Source organism: Rousettus aegyptiacus, unplaced genomic scaffold (assembly GCF_014176215.1).
Source record: "Rousettus aegyptiacus isolate mRouAeg1 unplaced genomic scaffold, mRouAeg1.p scaffold_m13_p_17, whole genome shotgun sequence".
In the NCBI taxonomy this organism is placed as follows: Eukaryota; Metazoa; Chordata; class Mammalia; order Chiroptera; family Pteropodidae; genus Rousettus; species Rousettus aegyptiacus.
Genome location: NW_023416292.1, coordinates 754,193 through 760,067, shown reverse-complemented (window position 1 = coordinate 760,067; position 5,875 = coordinate 754,193). Strand labels below are relative to the sequence as shown.

General features: G+C 38.3%; 1 pseudogene; it reads left to right on the top strand.

Moving 5' to 3' along the window:
- Positions 1 to 5,506: 5,506 nt before the first annotated feature.
- Positions 5,507 to 5,625, top strand: LOC118613080 (annotated as a pseudogene).
- Positions 5,626 to 5,875: the final 250 nt, after the last annotated feature.

The window sequence follows — 5,875 nt, the reverse complement described above, 5'->3', positions numbered from 1 at the left end:
ACAGCACCACCTTAGAGATGGTATTTGCCCTCCCCATTTTATAGATGAACAAAGAAGCTTAAAGATTAAATGACTTACTAATAAGTGACAGGGCTAGAATTTGAAGTGAGTTTTCCCTGACTAAATGTCATATCCTTTCCACTGTATTATGTTTTGGAATTTTCCAAAGTGCCCAGACCCAACAGATGAAGATTGCTATTGGAATATAAATGGAACTCAACACTATAAATGTCTTGCCAACCAATTTGCCCCTTCTAATCTTTTAGATATTTGCTTAATGGGCAGTTCTCTTGCAGTTGGGCAAAAGTTTCTGTCATTCCCAAACTTTCTTTTCAGTAATTCCAGAACTTCAATAACCTGCTCCCACATCCAAACTCTCACCAAATTGTATATTTTCTTTGTTGCTGCTTCCATAGCCTGGTCTAAGAAGTTGATTTGCTAAACCAAATGGTAGCCCAACTATTTGTAAATCAAACTATGGAAATATTGTGGCCATTTCACTATGTAAATGATCATTGTTAAATTTCTCCTGCTGTCAGTGTACATCTTGCAGTGCGTATCTACACAGGTAAAATTCATGACTTAGACTGATAGCATAGCATGAGAGAGAGCTCTGATTCACATAGCTTAGGTTCAAACCCAGTGTGTGACTTCAGGTGAGATTCTTTTAACTAGATAAATTAGTTTTCATTCTGTGAAATGGGGATGATAATATAATCCTCATAGAATTGTTTGTAAGGGTTAAGTGAGTTAATATACCCAAAGAGTTTATGCTGGTACAGAGCAAGCTATTCTGCATCGCCTCCCCAGCTTTTGACATTTATATACAAGTCTTTAAAGAAGGAGCAGCTTTTGGAGTTTAGACTTAACTTAAACCTTTTCCCCCAAGACTAATGGATGTAGGAAAAGAACCTGAATTTATACTAAATAATTGTTTTAACTATAAACTCTTCTAATCTTGATCTGGTTCTTTGAAAAGATAGCAGTTTTATATGCAAATATATGTACAGATTTTTCAGATGTCTGGTTCCAGCCTGACAATTTTGTATTTGTGTATTCCTGTCATACTTTAGCTAACTCTAAACAGTGAAGGTTTGGTTCATGCCTCTAAATTACATAGAACTTCTTCTCTCCATTGTATTGAGGAGTCATTCAAGGGTTTGTGCTCTGTCAATTCTTACGTGGCTACTGCCTGGGTAAGAATTCTTAGAATAGTACAATCATATTCAGCACTGAGAACCAGGAGAACCATTCATTTAGTCAAAGCAAGCATTCATATTCATTATTCTGAACAAAATCCAGACTAAATGAAAATATTTCTAGCTGCCCAGATACTTTGCTAATTATGTCTTGTATAAAAGGAAATGATACTAATAGTGACTATTTAAAAATAATTTAGAGTATGAATATTTGAAGCTCATTTTATGAATATTTGAAGCTCATTTCATTCCATAAGGAAATTTCCAACTTTCTCTGCTTTCCAGTCTTTCAGCAATTATTTATAGATTCAGGCCCTGTGCCAAGTCTTATAATAGTTGAGTAAGACAAGGTCTGTGCTCTTGTAGAGTTAACAATAAAGACAGAAATGCTACATGATATAATAAATGATATAATATAATGGCACAACCATTCTGTGATTTATAAAATGGGGAAGTAGAGGATAATACTGTTTCTAGTTTATAGATTAGAAAGTTGGAGCTCAGAAGTAAGTGACTTTCCAAGGCCAAACACCTTGTTAATAGCAAGACTAGGTCTGATTCTGTATTTTGCAAGTCCTTAAGTCCATATGATGGCAAGTGATTACCATGAAAAAGTTCACTTATTTACCAAGTGTCATTCATTGAGGAAACCGCCTAGCAAAAGACTGTGTCTTCTAAGTGCCAGGCATTTTTCTAGGCATTATTCTAGGCATTGTGAATACAGCTGTGAGTGGGGCACTCTTTGCTCATGGAGCTTACCTTTTCATGGGAGACAAAGAATAAGCAAGTACATGATTGTGATGATTGTCATAAAGAAAAAATAGGGCAAGCTATGGAAGTAGCAAGTGATGGCAGTGAAGAAAGGAGTAGGTGCTGTTTTAGATGAAGTACTTAGAGAAGGCATCTTGAGAGGACATTTGAACAGAGACCTGAAGTGAAGACATTACATTCATGCAACTACCTGGGGAAAGAGTATGTCTTGCTAAATGAGTAGCTGTGTAGACACTCTGAGCTGGAAATGAGTTAGGCATATTTAAAGTCCAGCAAGAAGGTGAATATAACTGATTGGAGTGAGCAAGGAGCAAACAATGTAATTTGCAGTATCCAGTAGAACTACGTGAATTCTAGTTGAAAAATACAATTTACTTTAGCATTTTTAGTGGCCTATAATACAGTAACTGGGTTCTATCTATTTTTTCCTAACTTTTGAGTACAGGTTAATTTGTAAGGAAGATGAAATATATTTAAACAGCTTATATCAGAGCAGTGCCATGAAGTACTTTCACACATTGTTTTGAGATATGAGGATTTTAAAAAATACCATTTTACAGATGAGAACCCTAAGGCTCCAAATATATGCATTTTGCCTAAGAGGACCAGAATCCAGATCTTCAGGAACCTAACTTACTACTCCTTTCCCTGTACTCACCTTATTTAGATATGGCGAGAAGACTATCCAGTGGACCCTAGAAGGCAAGAAATTCAGGAAAAACTTGTTCACCAGATCATTCATTCATTCATTCATTTAGTAAACACTTATTAAGAGCTTACCTTGTGCCAGGCACTTGGCTAGGCTGGGAGGATAAGGATAATTATGAATAGTCCTAGTTTCAAGGAACTTACAATACATAAAAAAGGACACAGATGGAAATGTGATAACTCAATGTGATAACAATGGCTAGAGTAAAGTACATATGAAGTAGTTGGGAGCACTTCACTAATACATCAATTTGGCAAGGCTAGTACAGAACTTAGTACACACTAGTGTTAATTAAACAAGGAAGCCGTTAGACCGAGGTGGTTCTAATGCCTTAGCAGTCTTTGTAAGCAAACCAAAACTAAGCCTGTAAATGCCTCCAGGTTGAGGAATCAAAACCCGAGAACAACCCAAACATCAACAGCCAAGATGACTTTCCCAGATAACACAAGAGATTAAGCACAGCCAATCAAACAATTTCCCTGCTTTGCTTCTGCCTCCTCTCTATGCAAGTCTTTCCCTTAGTTCCTGTCAGTGAAGCACTCCTGGACACTTCTAGTTTGAATTCTTCAATTCAAATCAATTTTTGCTCAAACAAACTCTTAAAAAATTTAATATGCCTCACTAGGTACTGAAAATTTTGTTATCTTACCTGTTTAATACTAGTTAAGTTTGGCATGTGGGGGCTGTTCTTTGAAACTCCCTTGCTGAAAATCACTTGGTGACTTTTGCTAATCCTTAGCTCACAAGACCTTTTATGAACTGGCTCTACATCTCAAGCTTCATCTTCCATCTCACTCAACTCTACAGTTACACCAAATTAACCACCTCTTTGCCTTTGCATCTGCTGTTTCTTTGGCTAAAACATTCTTCTCATTCCCATATCTCTCTGACCAGCTCCTGTTCAGTTTACGAATGACCTTCACAGGTTGAGTACCTCTATTATATAGCACAGACCACATTGTACTGTGTATCCCATTTGTGCATCTTGCCATCTAGACTGTGAGCTCCCTAAAGACAGTGATTATTTCTTATTCAATGATGATATTTTCCTGGGGCTTTCCCAGAACCAAGCAAGGGCAGACAGGAGTAACAGTGTCATCGAGCTGCTGGATGTGCCCCATACTCTCCTAGGTTTGTTGAATTGAGTTGGACTTGAATTTGTCAAGTGAGAGCTGGAGATGGTGAGCCCTTTTGCATGGTTAATGGTGGCAGCTGTGAAAAGAACAGGACCAGTTTCTGGGTGCCTGTCATTTCTAAATGCCATCAGTATCCACCAAATTTTCTAAGTTAGAATCTTATAATCAATCACTTCCTATTCCTTCTTCTTCACTGGCTACATTCCTCTTCATCTATTCAGTCACTAAATCCTGTCAGTTCAACCTTTTAATGTCCGTCGAGCCTACTGGCATCTTGCCATAGTCATTGCAAAGTCTGCAGTTCAGGCCCTCATTATCTCTCATTTGGAATGGATAGCTTCTGACAGGTCAGTTGTCTTGTTTCCCATCTCTCTCGCCCTTCATTCCACTTCTCATTTATCTTCCCCACTGCTGCCAGAGTGTGCTTTCTAAAGCAGATCTGATCCTGTCACCATCCTGATAAAAGCATCCTAGAAGACTCCGTGACCTGCAAGAAAAAGTCCAAATTCCCTAGCATCCTCCATCTTGCACTGATTTCTCCTACTCAGCTCACCCTAGACCACTGGATAACAACACAGTTTCCCGAAATTACCAGACTATTAAGCTTTTGCTCATGCTGTTTCTCTGTCTAGTGTGCTTCTGTTTTTCAGATGAGCTGCCACTCATTTTTCAAGACCTAATTCACAGGCCACTTTCTCTATCAGAAGGCATGCAAGGTGAATTCTGGAAAGAGGTTAACTATTAAAAAAATTAAAGAAAAATAGGGCCAGAATTGTGGAAGATCTGGTAAATAACCTTTAGTAATGCATTTTGTCTATTGTAATTGTTTGTCTCTTTCTCTCAGAATCAGGTAGCTCCTGGAGAACTAGAATTGTTTTTGTGTTTAATCCTTAGCATTCAACATAAGTACTCAATAAATATATGTTAAATAAAGCTGGAATGGGGAAGGAACAAATCTTTACTGAGCACCTATTGTGAACTTTTCACACATTTCATTTCACTTCATTCTCAAAACAACTTTTTGAGACAAGTATTATTTGCTGACAAAAAACAGACTCAGATAAATAGTATTTTTCAAGGTCATAGGCTTATAGGGATGGAGCTATAATTGGAAGCTAAATCACTCTATTGATTCTCATCCAGGGGTAATTTTGCCCCCCACTCTGGGGACATTTTTGGTTGTCATAATTGGGAGATGTTTTTGGCATCTAGTGGATGGAGGCCAGGAGTGCTGCTAAACATTTTCCAATGCACAGGAAAGCCACCTACAACAAAGACTTATCTGGCCCCAAATGCCATAGTGTCAAGACTGAGAAACCCTGCTCTAGACCATGCTGACTCTATTGAAAAGTAAATAATCAAACAAAATAAATGAATCTGCCAGGAAGCCGACTGGACTAAAGTAAAGCCTTAGGGCCTTGGGGCCAGTCTTGAACCACTGGCACTAGGAAGAAAAAAAGACTTTTTGTGTAATCTCTGACCTGCCTCCAATCTTATGATTCTCTCTCTATGGCATCCACCCTGTCTTTTTTCTTTCCATCTTCTCTTCTCCACTTATTCTTTTCCTCAGCTGACTGTATTTTAGCTTGGAGAAGGCAATCCAAGATGTGGTTCCATAGTGTAGCAGTCAGCATGTCTGCTTTACATGCAGAAGGTCTTGGGTTTGTGCCCCAGTGGAGCCATGGTCCATGGTCTATAGCCATGCCATCCTGAACAAGCCTGATCCTGTCTGATCTCAGAAGCTAAGCAGAGTCGGCCCTGGTTAGTACTTAGATAGGAGACCACACAGGAAGGCCAGGTGCTATAGGCATACAAAAAAAAAAAAAAGGCAACCCAGAAAGCTCCAATGTTTTCAGGCCTCTTTTCTAAATTAGAAGATAGAGTTAGTATATTAGAAGCTGCAGGTTTCTAACTGACAAGATTTCTAGAACCTGGGAACTCAGCCAATTATATCACCTTCTGAAATTAACAACAAAAAAATATGGATGAGATTAATCACTATGATAATCTTCCCAGGAAATAACCCACCTAAAAAATTCTTGATAAGTGTGCTGCTGTTA